At 39.6% G+C, this 16,802-nt stretch overlaps 2 protein-coding genes across 3 annotated transcripts in view; one reads left to right on the top strand and one right to left on the bottom strand.

Annotated features, from left to right (window-relative positions):
- The window catches only part of LOC146400931 (uncharacterized), a 165,311-nt gene that overhangs the window by 122,580 nt on the left and 25,929 nt on the right, over nt 1–16,802 (top strand). The gene's annotated exons all lie outside the window — the stretch shown is intronic.
- Nucleotides 10,834–16,802, bottom strand: part of LOC146400930 (uncharacterized) — a 109,647-nt gene continuing 103,678 nt past the window's right edge. Inside the window, exon 6 of the mRNA XM_084971127.1 lies at nt 10,834–15,430. The gene's annotated coding sequence lies outside the window, so the exon portion shown is untranslated. The remainder of the gene's footprint in view (nt 15,431–16,802) is intronic.

Raw genomic sequence — 16,802 nt, 5'->3', positions numbered from 1 at the left:
TCCTAGCCTGGGAACTTTCATATACCACAGGTATGACCTGAAAAAGCAAATAAATAAATAATTAAAAAATAAAAGTCTTTTTCTCCTGGGTAGAAATTTGCATATTTCTCCAAAGGTTAAGATTTTCCTTAATTCATAGGTCAAAAAACAAATATTTTATGAAGTAATTAAAAATAGTGCTGGATTAAAACAAAAAAGTATCTTCTCCTCCCAACTGTAGATTTTTTGGAACCAGAGCAAGGTATAAAATAATAGCTTTGACTAGAGCTCAGATGGAAATTTGTACCTGCCTGGTAAGAAATGCAGAATAAATAGTCTTCAGAGAGCAGGAACTGTAGGCCCCTCTAACACAGGTGTTGTTACCTGCATCATATCATGAGCCCGGGGCATGTGGACCACACATGACAGAACTAGGTCTCCAGCTGGCCCTCGGCTACTAAAGCCTCTGCAGGACCCGGCATTGAAATCAAGTGCAAACTGGCAGGTAAAGTACTCAGAAAGAGTTGCTCAGTTTACACACAAAATATTCTTCAAAACAAATTAGTAAAACATCCTTGCTCATTATCTTCGACTCCTAATTATTCATTAGACTATCTGGCGATGGTGAAACCTCAGCAGGCATCACCTCTCTATCAGATCCTCACTAGAAAACAGCCATCGGGGTTCAAAAGCGGGTAAGGAGGGCGCCACACATCAACTACCACTAGCAAAAAACAACTCCGTATGGAAAGTTTTTGGTTTCAACATGATGCGGTTAATAAACACAGATTTATGAAATCCTTTTTTTCATCAATGAACTGTGGCCGGTTAGAAATCCATGGATTATATTTCCGAGTGTTGACATTCAAAAGGCTGGAAAAATCCCAGGAATGGGTTCTTAACCATAATCACCATTCTGACTGGTTTGGAGAATTACCCGGACATTTTTTATCAAGTGTATTTAGGCATGCAAGTGTATGTTTTCTTCTAGTCTTTTAACTAAAATAATCTGCACAACCTATATATGTTGCCTTGGGATGTGGCCAGAGAAAGAAAAGGGAAAACTATCAAGCATAAGCTAAATGTTGTTATTAGTCATTTGGGTTGAATGTGTTGAGCATGTTGTTTGCTTCAAAAATGATAATCAAGGAGTTCCCATTGTGGTGCAGCGGAAACAGATGTGACTAGCATCCATGAGGATGCAGATTTGATCCCTGGCCTCGCTCAGTGGGTTAAGGATCCGGCATTGCTGTGAGCTGTGGTGAAGGTCACAGAAGTGTCTTGGATCTGGCGTGGCTGTGGCTGTGGCATAGGCTGGTGGCTACAGCTCCGATTGGACCCCTAGCCTGGGAACTTCCATATGCTGTGGTGCGGCCCTAAAAAGACCAAAAAAAAAAAAAAAAAAAAAAAAAGATAATCGAAAGTATGTGTCCTCTGGAACTGAAGTTTTGCTCATGAAATTTTGGTTCGTTTGTTTGTTTTTTGGTTTCTTTAGCCATGCTCACATCATGCAGAATTTCCCAGGCCTGGGAGCAAAATCACACCACAGCAGTAACCAGAGCCACAGCAGTGACAATGCTGGATCCTCAACCTGATGAGCCACCAGGGAAATCCTTGCTCATGAAATTTAAGGGTCAACACCATAAATTCTATAGGAGGAAATCTTTTGCTTGGTTTGTGTTTCATTGCAGGGATAAAGCAATAGAGTATCTTCGATTATCATTGGCTTTATTGTTCACTAGGAAAGGTAAACAGTGAATTTTTTCACATGGTTTTCTTTAGTTAAATTATTTGTTCTGATATTTCCCAGTTATTTTCATTGTCTTACAATTTTATATTGCATTCGTTGCAAGGAACTCCATGCATTTTAAAAAATCAGGTAAAAGACCATTAAAAAAAAACTTTTAAAAAAGTTTTGTTAAAAAGAAAGCTTTTGTTCTAATAAACAAAGGTTTAGCATGGATTAAATCAGTTTCTGTTTTGGACATCAGAACTGGTTACCTAAAAGAAGAGTTTTACAAACATTGTTCTTTCAAGCTGATGTGTTTTGTGATATTGAAAAATATTGGATTGGTGTTCTCGTTGTGGCACAGTCCATGAGGATGCAGGTTTGATCCCTGGCCTCGCTCAGTGGGTTGGTGATCCGGTATTGCTGTGTGCTGTGGTGTAAGTCGCAGGCTCAGCTTGGGTCCATCATTGCTGTGGCTGTGGTGTAGGCTGGCAGCTGTAGGTCTGATTGGACTTCTAGCCTGAGAACTTCCATATGCTGAGGGTGCAGCCCTAAAAAGCACAAAAAAAAAAAAAAGAGAGAAAAGAAAAATATTGGGTATAAGAATGTCAAGGCAATGTTTATGGACACGAAGGAAGCAGGGGCCAGGACATTTAGCTTGTTGGCTAGCCATCTGGTAGGAGGTGAAATATGCAGTCCCCAGGAGGCTCCCAGATCACTGTGTATGAGTTTCTGACTGTGCGTCCCAACCATGTCTCCTTCAGAGCTGTACTCTTCAGCTCATCTTTATATGTCCCCATGTTTCCTCCTAAACTAACTCTCTCATTGCAGAACAGAGCTCTAGGTGACCAGGGCCAGCCTGGGCGAGGTTGTCATTAGGGTAGTCAGGAGAAGAGCTCTCTTGTCATTCAATAGCTCTACTGCCATTCAGTTTCCCCTTTACATACTCTTTCTCCTTTTGATTAGCGTATGCCATCTATTAGTCAATGTGTCTCAACGCGAAAGTCAAGTCTACTAAAAAGATGTACGTACTGGGGATGTCCTTTCTTTTCTTCCCTATCTAAACCGCCCAATGCAGCAACACCAGGTGCTGTGGGGCGATATTTTCACAAAGCCTGGATTCAGGGTTGGGGCATGAATGGTGAAGCAAACAATCAAATAAATCGACCTTTAGAAACATATCTAAGCCATGTCCTCTACCCTAGCTATTACCAATTGGCATTTTCTTCTCTGACTCCTCTTTCAAATATTCAGAACTCAGGCAAGGAAAAGGGGTGTTGTTTACCAGGCACCCCCAAATCCTAACCATGACGTGAACAGTTATGATTTAAATTTTCAAGTTACCCACTGATTTCCTTGGCCTAGAAACTTTCTCAAATAATGGAGTGTTACAATAACTCTCAGGTTGACAGGGCCTCAGTTTTTAGTAAGAATCTGGAAGTGTTTCCTTTTGCTTTCCTACAACTTTTATTAGGAGGCTTTTTAGTAGCTATAAAATAGTTGCCGTTTATAACACCTTAAGATTATTTTGTCAGAATTAGGCCCTTTTAAAAAAAAGTCTCCAATTTTCTACAATATAAAATTTCTCAGAGAACTTCTAGAATTTAAACTATTTATAGATGGCCAACATGTGCCTGCAATTAAATTCTTATAAATGATCGGCTTTACTCATATTCAGCGAAGTTGACTTCCTACGAACATGGTTATAAACGATGGTTTGTGAAGTAAACAAACTAGGGTCAAAACATACGGACCCTTAACTACGTGGGCTTGGACCCATCACTTCACTTCAGCTTACCTGGACCTTGAGAAAAAGAACATGTGTCCTGGAGTTCCTGTCATGGCACAGTGGTTAACGAATCCGACTGTGGGGTTTGCGGGTTTGATCCCTGGCCTTGCTCAGTGGGTTAAGGATCTGGCGTTGCCACGAGCTGTGGTGTAGGTCGAAGACGCAGCTTGGATTCCGCGTTGCTGTTGCTCTGGTGTAGGCTGGTGGCTACGGCTCCGATTCAACCCCTAGGCTGGGAACCTCCATATGCCGTGGGAGCGGCCCTAGAAAAGGCAAAAGACAAAAAGACAAAAACAAACAAACAAACAAACAAACAAAAAAAGTGTGTCTTGCCCACCTCATAGGACTGCTTGGAAAGCCTGACGTTGTGAACATTTGATGAAAAGTAAAGTGTTGTGGAATCTCCTTCACTTGATCAGTTCTCTAAGTACCATTCCCGCCACTGACCTCTCGTTTTTCTCTTAGTGTTGGTGATGCTCATTTTCTGGTTTTCTTCTATCACTTTGGTTTCTCCTTTAACATCTACTGAGCTGACTCGGCTGGTCCTTTTCTACCAGACCATCCTAGCCTGCACTTCCTGGAAAGGAGATAAAAGCTTGCAGGCAGATAGTTTATTTGGCAGTGATCCCAAGAAGCGAGGTCGAGAGATAGCAGAGTGCAGAAAGAAAAGAGGGAAAACTGATGCCAAAAAGAGTTGACTACCACTTCAGGAAATTAGTCCAAGATCCTACAGGAGCTTTTGAGGAAACTTATCAAATGCACCTCAGAACTGTCTGCCTGGGAATGCAATTGAGAAGCATGTATCCATCATCTCTTCATTTCCCATTGGGGATCTCACGGACAATAGATGCTCTGGACATCCAGATTATATTGCATGAGTGCTGAATGGTTCCTAAGAGTGTTCCAGGCAGCGAAGCAGGGAAGCTGTAGGGCTGTTAAGAGGTCGTGTCAGTGTGTACCTGTGCAAAGATTGCAGTGGGGAGTGTGGAACCAATCACCAAGACAGTGGCTGGAATACAAGAGAGGTAAAATGAACTAAAGTGGTGCAAAACAAATGTAAATATGCAATGCAAATGTCTAGATATTTGGGTTCCTAGACACCTTTCTTTCTTAATATATCCTACTAAGTGATCACATCTATTCTTACATTGTTTTTGTTTTTTTTTAATGGCCGTGCCCATGGCATATGGAAGTTCTCAGACCAGGGGTTGAATCTGAGCCTCAGCCATGACCTATGCTGCAACTGCTGCAATGCTGGATCCTTTAACCTACTGTGCTCAGCTGGGGATTGAACTTGAGCCTCCTTGGGGACCTGAGCCTTGGCAATCAGATTCTAAACCCACTGCACTGCAGCGGGACCGCCTATTCTTATGGTTGAAATGATCATCTATAATGTATATCATTATCTCAAATAGCATCTCTAAATTCCACATTCAGTTAATCTTTTCTCTAGATGGCATCAAATCTAAAACATTTCAAGGAATACACAGTCCTGTATGTATAAAACCAACTCTTGATCTTTCCCTATAAATCTATTCCTTCCCTGGTCTTTAGCAGCTTAGTAAGCAAGTGCATTACTTATCATTTGCTGTGTAACATATTACCACAAAATTTAATGGTTTAAAAGAATGATTTATCTCACAGTTTCTGGGGGTAAGGAGTTCAGAAGCAGCTTAGCTGGGTGGTTCTGGCTTGGGGCCACGAAATTACAGTTGAGATGTTGGCTGGGGCTACAGTCATTTGAAGACTTGACCAGGCCTGGAAGATTTGTTTCCAAGCTGTCCACATATGGATTGAAGCAAGCAAGAAGCCTTAGTTCCTCGATGGCTGTTGGCAGGAAGCTTCAGTGTTTCCTGCCCCATGGGCCTCTTTGTAGGGTTGCTTATCCCACAGCAAGTGATCCAAGAGAAAGAGCACAAAGTAGAAGCCACAGTGTCTTTTATGACCTTGCCTTGGAAGTCACATGCCATCACTTCTGCCATGTCCTACTGTTCACCTAGCCCAACACCATTACAATGTTTAAGGTGATACACAAGGGTGTGAATGCCTGGAGACAGAAAATCCGGGGCCTAGAAGAAGGCTCCCTCCTACTGCAAGAAACCTGAGTATGATCTTTGATCTTCCGTTTTTCTTCCCAGATTTATCATCTCAAGTCCGGTTGACTTACCTTGGAAATATCTCCAATCTGTTCACCACTCTCTATCTTCACTGCCATGTCACCCCCACTGTAACATCCTGCATGCGCTCTGCTCTTCTAACTGGGTTTTCTTGTCTCTGCTCATGCCTCCTTCTAATCTATTCCTTAGAGGAGCTGGAGTGAGTGACTTTTTTGGAAAGTACGTCACATTATGTCACTTTCCTGATTCTCCAATCGTGCCACATCACTCTTAGAATAAAGTACAAACCTTTTATCAAGGGCTGTTGGGCCCTCTGGTTCTGACCCCGTCCATCTCTTTGACCTCATTTCTCATGACTCTCCCTTTAATTCCTCATGATATAGCTTTTTGTATTTTGTTTATGGCTGTGCCTTTGGCGCTCAGAAGTTCCTGGGCCATGGATCAACCCTGTGCCACAGCAGTGACAACCCCAGATCCTTAACCGCTGAGCCATCAGTGTACCCCCTTATGATACAATTTCTGCCTCCCTCTCCTTACATGCCCTCTTCGCCAGCCAGCATCACACCTGCTCCTTTTGCTTGACTTTGACTAATCATTAATCATCAGATTAAATTTTACAGAGACTTTTCCTAGTTCCCCAGTTATGTCCCATCCTCTTATTCTCTAGACCTGTCCCCAGTTTAAGACCCTTACTGATCTTTAGCATTAGAAATGTTATGTGCTTGTTTGGTGTCTGTCTCAATGGGCACAAACCTGTGAGCTCTGCTCATGTCCATCCACTGACAAGCACAATCCTTAGCAGAGTATAGTTATTAACTAAACAGTGTTGAGTACGTGAAGGCTTTACCAAAGAAAATCTTCCTGTGGTCATCGTTTAAACAAAAAAGTGGTCCAGTCTCCCTATGTCAAAATTTCCCACAAGATATGAATGACTGTTTATCAAAGAATAAAGAAGAATTCTGCTAAAGGAAATAAAATATGGGTCACTGTCCTCCTTGCTATAAACTTAAGGGAACAAGATACAAGCAACCACAAAGATAACAAACACAAACACAGAGAAACAAACAAAAAAAGTAATTTCAAATGAGGCCACTGAGCTCACGAAGTATGTTGTCCTAAGTGAAAATGCCAACATAGAGTTGCAATACAGTTAAGGAGTTCGAGTCAAACTGAAAAACAAATGACTTTACATGTAATGTTTTGCTTTCTAGATCATTAATCTACCCACAGTGACAAAACATAAAGATAAAGCTAACGTCTTTGAAAAGTTCATGGCTTCATATGCTGGACCCTGAGCATGATTAATCAAAGGCAATCTTTTTATACAAAGCAATCTTTTTTTCATTCCTAATGGTATCAAGCTGAAGTTTCTTATACACAGAAAAACTGAAGTATTCACACATGACCTTCACACCACAAGCCACTATTTCAGATGAGAGTGTTTCAAATTTTTACCAACTTAGAGCTTGTTGGAATTATTTCCCATTGACTGCTATCATTATTTGTCTTTCACTCACAAGCACTGGTATATATACCTCTTATTCCTTTTTCAGGAAAATCCGTGCTTTTTTTCCCTTTAAACTTCAATTGTTATTTATACAATATCCTTGTGTCACAATCAAAGGCATTGGAATGTCTTTTCTCTTCTTCCTCCATCCATTCCTCTTCCTCCCCTCTTCCTGTCCCTTTTAACCATCCACATATCAGTCTGGGGCATCTTAATAAATGTATCATTTTTCAAATTCATCCCTGTACGAATCGTTACTTCTATAAACATTTAACAAACCTAGCTGATGAAGGGAGGAAATGAACTGCTTTAAACCTATGAAGGGCCAATTATAACCATTTCATATATGTATATCATCAAAAGACATTTCTCTTTCAATTGCTGAAGTGAGAACTAAACCCGCTTTGAGAACATGAACTTTCGGTTTCCCCTATGATTTCTCGCAGCTTAAAGAAGCAAACCTTTAAAACTTACCTTTCCATGGTCAGTTGAGACCTTACTCCTTGGAATGAACATATAACTTCTTAGAAGGTGATGAAAGCAACAGTAAAAAGAAAATGAATTTCAGCACTTGGTCATATAAAACATCTCTAGAAGCTCTCACTACATCTGCAAAGTTGATCTGGCCTAATGAGCAAGCCAATGTTTCCTTAAGCAAAGGGAAGCATACATCTATTTTAAGTCCAGTATATGCCATTTATGTGGAGTTACAAATACTGTAGAGCCACAGGTTGGTGTTCCTAAACAAAGTTCTAATGCATTTTAGAATTATTGATAGAAGGAGACCTTAAAAAATATGAAAGGGGACTTGTTGATAGAATACACATGTTACTATGGTGATATTTTTGGATCACACTCTTCGCCAGGAACATGGTGTAATTCTGGCTAATTTCAGTTCAAATGAAATGCTGTTGTGACAAAACAGAAATGTCTCTAGGTCACATCAGTGTGATTTGCACTGGGAAATTAGATTATTCTTCATTGGAAACATCAGCTACAAGGCATGACCACACAGCTTCATAAATCTTTATGATTTAGAAGTGGAAAAATGTGCTCTTGTAATGTCATCATTATTAACAAGTGTCCTACATTCTCAGGATACTGGTTGGTAACTAGAAAACAACTCAGAGCTTCCCTCTTCTAAGTACAACTCCAACACATCCTTATCAGAGTTCCAGTTATTAGCTGGTGAGGGGTGCAGCCCTCACATAGAGCGAATTTGGATGGATTCTGGATCATGGCTTTCTTGGAGCAAGGATGCCCATGAGGGCAAGATTTCAGTGCTCATCTCTTCAGAAAATCCTTTCTCCTAGGATACTTTATGGTAGAGTCTGTACGATCTTGCTTTATTAGATGTCGTTGTGTGGATTTGCAAAAAGCGTTTGGGAGATGAGCCTGTTGTTTTGGTCCAGTGGAGTGGTAAAAGCAGCCGGTCTCCCTATTTACTATGGAAAATATGGTGACTGGGTACCAAAGAGCTAGTTCATATGTGCATTTACCTGATGTCAATAGATGCTCAGAATGTTCAGATGTTAGGAAGGAGGTAGGATGGATGTTTATTCGAATATTTTTGGCTTATCTGATGAATGTGGTCTTCTAGATTGTCATCTAAAAGACAATCAACTAACCCAGTACTTACAATCCTAAGTAAGGTGGAACACAGAGAAAACCAGTATTTCTCAACTAAACCAGTACTTACAATCCTAAGTAAGGTGGAACACACAGAAAATGATCATACCTGTACAACACGTTGGGGTGGGTGGATGGAGTTGATGGAGGCTAGAGGTGACCTACCAAAGACTCCAAGTACAACCACCTGTGGGTGGCACTGAGCTGATCCATATCCCAGAACACCCACCTGGGTGCCACATCTGAGTGTGCTGTGGCTGAAGAATGAGACGCTCTGGCTCACCAATCTTTCTCAATCTTTCCCACAGATGCCTGCAGCTATTTCCTCTGAATCCAACAAATCACTGATACTCATTTAAATTTCACAGCCCAGAACTGCCTCCAATGTTCTGAAAGTAATGTGGTAAATTTATTTAGATATTCTCTTTTCTCTCCTACCAACTATGGCTCTAGGTTAAGGATTTTAGTGTCATGTTTATTTTTTAAGATAACAACCGCAAGAGCCGGCCAAATAACAGCAGAAGCACATCTTTTAATTCAATTTGTTATCAGCTATACTCTCTGACTCAGATTAAGTCATACCCTGAGAACAATTTTCCAAGGGCCAAGAAGCATTAGACGCATTCTTAAATCTAAATTTGGGAGCTACATTAAGTTCTCTTTAAAAGTAAGGTAAACCATCAGTTAGATGCTTGACCCCAAAACATTAATACCTTTAATATGCAAACAGCTGACTTTATGTTTCTGAGTAGAATGAAGCCTGTAAGTGACCATAGTTGTCTCTTTATTTAGGAGTTAGTTGAGCCTCATATCTCCAAAGAATAAAGAGTATTCCATTTGGAGTTCCCGTCGTGGTGCAGTGGTTAACGAATCTGACTAGGAACCATGAGGTTGCGGGTTCGATCCCTGCCCTTGCTCAGTGAGTTAATGATCTGGCGTTGTGGTGTAGGTTGCAGACGCGGCTTGGATCCCGCGTTGCTGTGGCTCTGGCGTAGGCCGGTGGCTACAGCTCCGATTCAACCCCTAGCCTGGGAACCTCCATATGCCACGGGAGCGGCCCAAGAAATAGCAACAATAACAACAACAACAACAACAACAAAAACAACAACAAAAAGACAAAAAGAGTATTCCATTTAACTTTATTTTCTAGTATATATGCATATCACATTCTCTCTCTCTCACACACACACACATACACACAATGGGTATGTGTGCTGTGTCTGCCCTTATGTATATGTGCATACACACATGCTTATATGTATATATACTTAATGGAAAAATATTCTTTAAACAGCATTTATGGAACCAAAGAGTCTGTAGGTTTCACAGAGGTGAGGGGTTATAAATTGTACTTCATCTTATTTTGAAAATTTTTATTTTCCAATGTTTCAGGTGTAAAGCAAAGTGACTCAGTTATACACATATATCTACTATTTTTCAGATTCTTTTCTACTATGGGTTATTACATGATAGTTGTGCTGCTATTTAGTAGGTCCTTGTTGGTTACCTATTTTATTTTATTTCGTTTTGTTTCATTTTATTTTATTTTATTTTTGTCTTTTTAGAACTGCACTCTCAGCATATGGAAGTTCCCAGGCTAGGGATCGAATCAGAACAGCAGTTGTCAGCCTACACCACAGCCACAGCAACAGCAATGCAGGATCCAAGCCGCATCTGCGACCTACACCACAGCTCATGGCAATGCCGGCTCCTTAACCAATTGAGTGAGGTCAAGGATCAAACCTGTGTCCTCATGGATACTAGTCAGGTTCTTTACTGCTGAGCCATGATGGAAACTCTGGCTATTTTATGTATAGTAGTGTGTATATGTTAATCCCATATTCCTAATTTATTCCCCCACACCCCCTTTCTCCTTTTGTAACCATAAATTGGTTTTGTATGTCCGGGAGTCTATTTCTATTTTGTAAATAAATGCATTCCTATCATTTCTTTAGATTTCACATAAGTGACATCATATAATATTTGTCTTTCTCTGTCTTCACTTTGTGTGATAATCTCTAGGTCCATCCAAGTTACTGCAAATGGCATTGTTTCATTCTTATTTTAAATATTCTTCCTTTCCTTTAGCATTTCACTCCATAGATTCAAATAAGATTTAGTACATTATTTCATTGAGAATAGACAATTCCATGGGTTTCATCATCTGAATAGTCTTGAAACCAATGTATAAATATAGTTTTATAAAAGTTTTAGCCACAGCTTCACTTCTTTTTTCCCAAAGTACTTTTATCTATGACTGCCTAGACCGGGTAACTGGGCATTCTCCAATGTCACAGGACTAAGGAATCACAATTAGGGAATGTGAAAGCTAGAAAAAAAATCTTAGAGGTTAACTTGTTTAACCCCATAATTTAAAGATAAACCTTACAGATTAACTTGCTTAACTTCATAATTTTGAAAAGGAGGAAATCAACATGGAAAGATTAAGTGATTTTCCCTTGCAGCTAATTAGTGGCAGAACTAGGACAGGAACTTAAGTATTCTGCCTTCCAACTTAGTGCTTTTACTAGTGTACCTGCTATTTCTCATAACTTGAAAGTTACAGGATTAAATGAGATGAAAATACAGGAAACTAATAATTTGGTTTTTCATTGTGTCTTTTCTAAACACTCTTCTAGTGAGAAAGATACTAGTGGTATTTATATATTCATTTATCTGAATAAATAAATGGTCTTTTGGAGAATATATTTATTGGAAAAATACACTAAAGAAGTCACATATCCAGAGTTTGTTGGTTAAGTTTGTGTATGAGGACCGGGGCATAGAATTTGTATCTTGCAAAAGCTGTGGATGTTCTAGGGACCTTTAAAAAAAATTCTTAGGGTCTTTTTGAATTCTCTCCTCCCTTTGTATTCCTGGGTCAGTTAATTCGTAGATCTTTAGTAGACATTTTTGCTGTGTACATTTCCCATCCTATCTCCTAAAGAGACTGAACTCTCCACAGGCTCTTCATTTACATTCATGTTTTAGGAGACTCCACGAACTATGTCCCTTGGCGTGACTTTTTACATGCCACTACTTTCCCTCCAACCTGAGGATGGTTGCTGACTCCTTATTGTTTTCCAGGGCAGGTACCAATGTCTGAGTTTGGCTTTCATTGATCCTCATCAGTTGGCTTCCATAAATGTACTAAAAATGATCTCTCGTCTCTCTACTGAAATTAAACTTCCCCCTTCAGCTGGACCAGTGCTTCATGAACCCTCACCATAAATTTGCTTATTACTATCTGTGTTTGCACTTGAGTTTCTCTCAGTGGAAAAGCACACCGCCTCCTACCTCTAGAGGCAAATGCAGAACATTCCCAGGTTACATAGGCTTTATGAAACTTTTTCAGGATGAACTTGAACAAAAAGGCCCAACAGCATTTACCCACCCATGCTGATAAATCTATTCTATGCCATAGAATTAATCTCTATTCATTGTGTCAATCAGAAAGTTTCCATTGCTTCCCCTTGCTTAGAGTAACACAGTTAATTGGTTGCCATAATAATGATGATGATTGACAACTATATATTAAATACTTCAATACATAAATTTATTTAAATTACTCTTATCATCATGATTTTAATAGATCCTCACAAAACCTCTGAAAAGGATAGGAATATTATTATCATTGCCCTTATGGATAAGCCAAATCAGAGAAGCTGTATTACTATTAAATGGAAAGGTTAATATTGTATTTTACTGAGTATAACATTAAAAATAAGCCTACTATCCATGTTTCCTAAATGAAATCACACTTTGTTGCCTGGGAATAAGATGTCTGAAATCAGGAAAATGTTCGCCTTTTGCAAAAACCCATTACATTTTCTCCCTTTGCCTCATTCTAGTGAAAACGTCACGGAAGAATTTTAGGATCCTTCTACACTCATCATTCTTGGATGTCTCCAATTAAGGAGACAGATAATTTAAGCTTCTTTTGACTTTCCTTGCACCTTGGGGGCACACAGTGACCCCAGAGTCGTTTGCCCTGACCGTCCACATGGAATAGATGGGGATTCTCATGGAGCACTTGGAAAATGATGTTGCATTCTGCCATCACTGTGTAATCATCTGAGGCTGCCTCAAGCCCAACCTACACTATTTAAAGATTATTTAGCAAACACACAACCAGCAAGTTAATTTTTTGAGAAACCATTTTTGTGTGTGTATGTGAAATGGTTTTTCCATTGCTCAGCATTCTTTATGCATGTTTTTTCTTTCTTAAACTATAATTTTTTTATCAGCTTCCAAAAGCTATGGAAAACCAGCAGCAGTTCCCATCATGGCTCAGCAGTTAACGAACCCAACTAGTATCCATGAGGATGAGGGTTTGATCCCTGGCCTCGCTCAGCAGTTTAAGGATCCGGCATTGCTGTGAACTGTGTGTAGGTAGCAGACAAGGCTTGGTTCTGGCGTTGCTGTGGCTGTGGCGTACACCAGCCACCATAGCTCTGATTTGACCCTCTTAGTCTGGGAACCTTCATATGCCCTAAAAAAAAAAGCAAAAAACAAAAAACCAAAAACAACCTTGGCACAATCTAGTACTGCACAAAGGAGAGTGAAATAAGCAGATGAGATGTGTAGAGTGTCGGGCTGTGGGCCCCACATTTACTTGAAACTTCAAGGCACAGAGCCATGGAGGGCCAATCTTGTGCTAGCCAGAGGCTTTGCCAGGACTGCCACTGGCCTGACCCATTTAGTGTCTGTTACTCACACAGGGAGCAGAGAGTTGGGGACTAGATTCTGGAGCTGGCTCTGTCCCTTTCCTCCAGTGCGCCTCCTTGAGAAAAGACTTAGAAGACAAGACTAGGGAATTTCTATTCCTTTGGCTCTGAAATTCCTTGGATTTTTATGATTAGATTTTGCCAGGATGCTAGGAACCATGTGTCTGCTGTTCAGTATCAGTTTGGGATCACTGCCCTGCTTTGTCCCTACCCTTGCTGTCTCAGGTTCTGCACAAGTCCGTTTGGGGCCTGGCTCAGTCCTTGTCCTTGGGCTTTCCACGGAGCAGTGGGACTTTGGTGGGAGGCTTTTGACGAACTAAATGGCTGCAATTACTCTGTATCTGTGTTTCTCTCTACTTGTCCACACTGGGGGAGAGATGATGATAGAGTGTGACTTTGCTTTGTGCTTCCAATCGGATCCTTGGAAGATGCTGCCATCTGACTGTGGAAAAGAAGATGCTGCCATCTGACTGTGCAGTCAGCTTAAGCAGGAGGACATGTGACTGTGGGTACCAGGGGGGCCACCTTGCCTGCCATTCTTCCCTTTGATCTCTCTCACCTCTGTAGTTTCCCTCTCAAGTACAATGGCTGATTCCTTTTATAGCTTATTAAAGCTGGGTTGTTTGGTTTGGTTTGGTTTGGATATATTCCTTTGTGTGAAACTGACAAGTTCTTTTCTATTTCACCTTTGGTCCTATACAGGCATCCACGTACACGCGCTCTTCTGCATTTAGATATAATCTTATTTCTCAAGAATTTCTTAAAAGACGACCATTTCTTTCTTTGAAATGCTCTCAATCACATACACTAGAATATGTATCTGTTAGAGGATTTCAAAACAATCCAAAGTAGAATATTAATCTGTAAAATGGGATGATTATGAGCAGCTTAGCTGAGAGTTACAGTGCTGTAAGATGATGAACTCCATACCTAAGGACTTTAAAAAACACTCTTAGGAAAGGATTTTAGGTTTAATATTAAATTAAATGTCTTCCATCTGTTACTGAGAGATTTTAAATCCCCTCCTCTGCCACCCTTTCTAAAGAATGAGCATGAGGGGGGGAAATGGGTTTCTAAATACAAGACAAGAAAGTAGCTGAAAATGATTCCATGTAGATTTAAACTGTGAGCATTCTATCCTCTGGTGTTTTAAAGCACAGCCCTTCTCCATGTTCCAGAACATCTGTGGTTGTGTTCAAATTCATAAAGACCCAGGACGTTTTGTACCAATTTGAAACCTACAACCTAGGTGCTTTTTGAGGAGATATGGCTCCACAAATTTAGCTTCAGAGGGAGGCCCACCCAAGTGAGCAAAATAGTTGTAAATATAAGTACACAGTGCAGTTAAAAAAAAAAATCCAGATTTCTCTAAAGAATTCTAGAACTCCTTGGTCAGCTTCTTATAATCTATGTGATGCTCAAATAGATTCCTGACTTTGCTTTTGAATATCAGCAGTGCCTTTTGGTTTTCTAATAATGAAGTTCTGAGAGTTTTTGGCTGTCCTCTTTTCCCAAAACTAGGATTTCTGTCCAGCAGATGTTTCCAGTTGTGTTACTGGTTTTCAGTTGTGTGTGGGGTATGATGATGTAGAAACTCAGAGAATAGTTTGAGACCGAGCCAAGTATTGTTGCTTGTTACTTACTATGGGCCAAATTTGAACTCATGCTTCCAAAGATTCAAAAGCTAGCATATTTGCTTTTCCTGGAAAATGCAGACTTCAAAATAACAAATCATCCTCAAAAGAAAATTCAGTCATTTTTGTACACCCCATCATGACTACATGAGCCCACTCCTTTTTAAAAGTGGAAGGATGCTTAATGTATCCAATCTTCAAAACTCAGAAAGCAAGCTCCTTTTGCAGACTGAAGAAAATATACTCTAATGAGACAATATCTTAAAAACGTTGTCAGTGTACAGTCCACAGTTGAGAGACCTGGTAACCCATCCAGTATCTAAAGGGAAGATGAAAAAAAAAGTTGAGCCAGATGGTATCATATTTCTTCTGGGGTTTTCCTCTCTCCTGGTGTGGATGGGCACTTGGGGTTTTATCATAAAGGGATAAAATGGCAAGAAATCATTTACTGGCTTGCAGTCATGGAGAAAAGGCATTCACATCTGTTTCTGGTATTCTGTTGAAGAATCTTTCCAGTTGATAATTTGGATTGGAAGCAAATTGGTTTGTTTTCATAGGTCCTTTTCTTCCAAGCTCAGATAAAACAAACCTATCCTGTGGGTCCAATGGTTTGCATTCTGAATTCTTGGTTTACGTGGCACAAAATCCCTCTATTATATTGCTAACACATTATCCATCTTAAGGAGAACAAAACTAGCAGAGTTTTAGCAGGATTTATACTATATAAGCTCTCATGACTGACTACACATTGTGTGTGTGTATGAAATTAGAATTCTTATGGATGTTAAACATAATTCTTTTAATTTATATTTGCTTTAAGTGGCTTATACCTATAATAGTTATTATGACTTCTTGGTTGGAAGACTACCCCAACATTAACCTAGGAAGAAAAAAATAAGGATTTATCAAGTGATTAAAGGTGACAGTCAAGTCTCTCTTGATAAGGTGGGTGGCCATGTCCTTGCCTGACTTCTGCTGGTTGAAGATTATGGAGTATTTTTTCTTTCTTTTTAAATCAATCAGTAAGGGATGTAGAGAATACCATATATAGACAAGTTTTTAAGCTAAAGTTTTTAAGGTCAAGGAAAGATGCAATCCCTCTCTTCACACAGTATAAAATACATGAAAGGAGGACAAATGCAGAAGTAAATAAAGAAAAGTGAAAAGAAGGATGTAAATGCATAAACACAGAAAAAACATGTATACACATGCTGAATACAGCTGTTTACTAGGTTTGGTGATGGGCTAAAATGACTGAAGCCAACTAGAAGCAAAGCAAACTAGGGACAAAAACAGGAAGTTATCAGAAAAAAAGAAATATCTGTAGTACTGAAAGAGAGAGCAATATCTTAGATGAAAGATGCTTTAAAAAGTATCTAATCAATCAGAAAAATGATATATCCTTGATTTTACTCTATTTCTGCTGAAATTCTGCTGTAGTTTTTTCCTGAAAGAAGTGTAGAATGAAAATACTTCCCAAAGTCATTACAAAATTAAGTGAAGCTCTCCAATATGGCTTTGGTTCTTTCAATTAGATTTTTAAAAGAAAGATTCAAATCATGCTAATGACTATTCTTTTGAAGGGACGGAACTTAAAAAAAAAGCTTTACAAAGATCATTTTTAGGGAGTTATGAGACTGGAAAATGTGAAATTGTTTTAGAAAAGACTTGTCTCTGTCTTTTCCCAAGGC

The sequence above is a fragment of the Sus scrofa genome, chromosome 8 (genome assembly GCF_054392235.1).
Source record: "Sus scrofa isolate SSC_HxYL_T2T_F1_AM1 chromosome 8, Sscrofa_HxYL_maternal_Yorkshire_Landrace_v2.0, whole genome shotgun sequence".
In the NCBI taxonomy this organism is placed as follows: domain Eukaryota; kingdom Metazoa; phylum Chordata; class Mammalia; order Artiodactyla; family Suidae; genus Sus; species Sus scrofa.
Note: the sequence above shows the minus strand (reverse complement) of the source record. Positions and strands in the feature narration are given on the sequence as shown.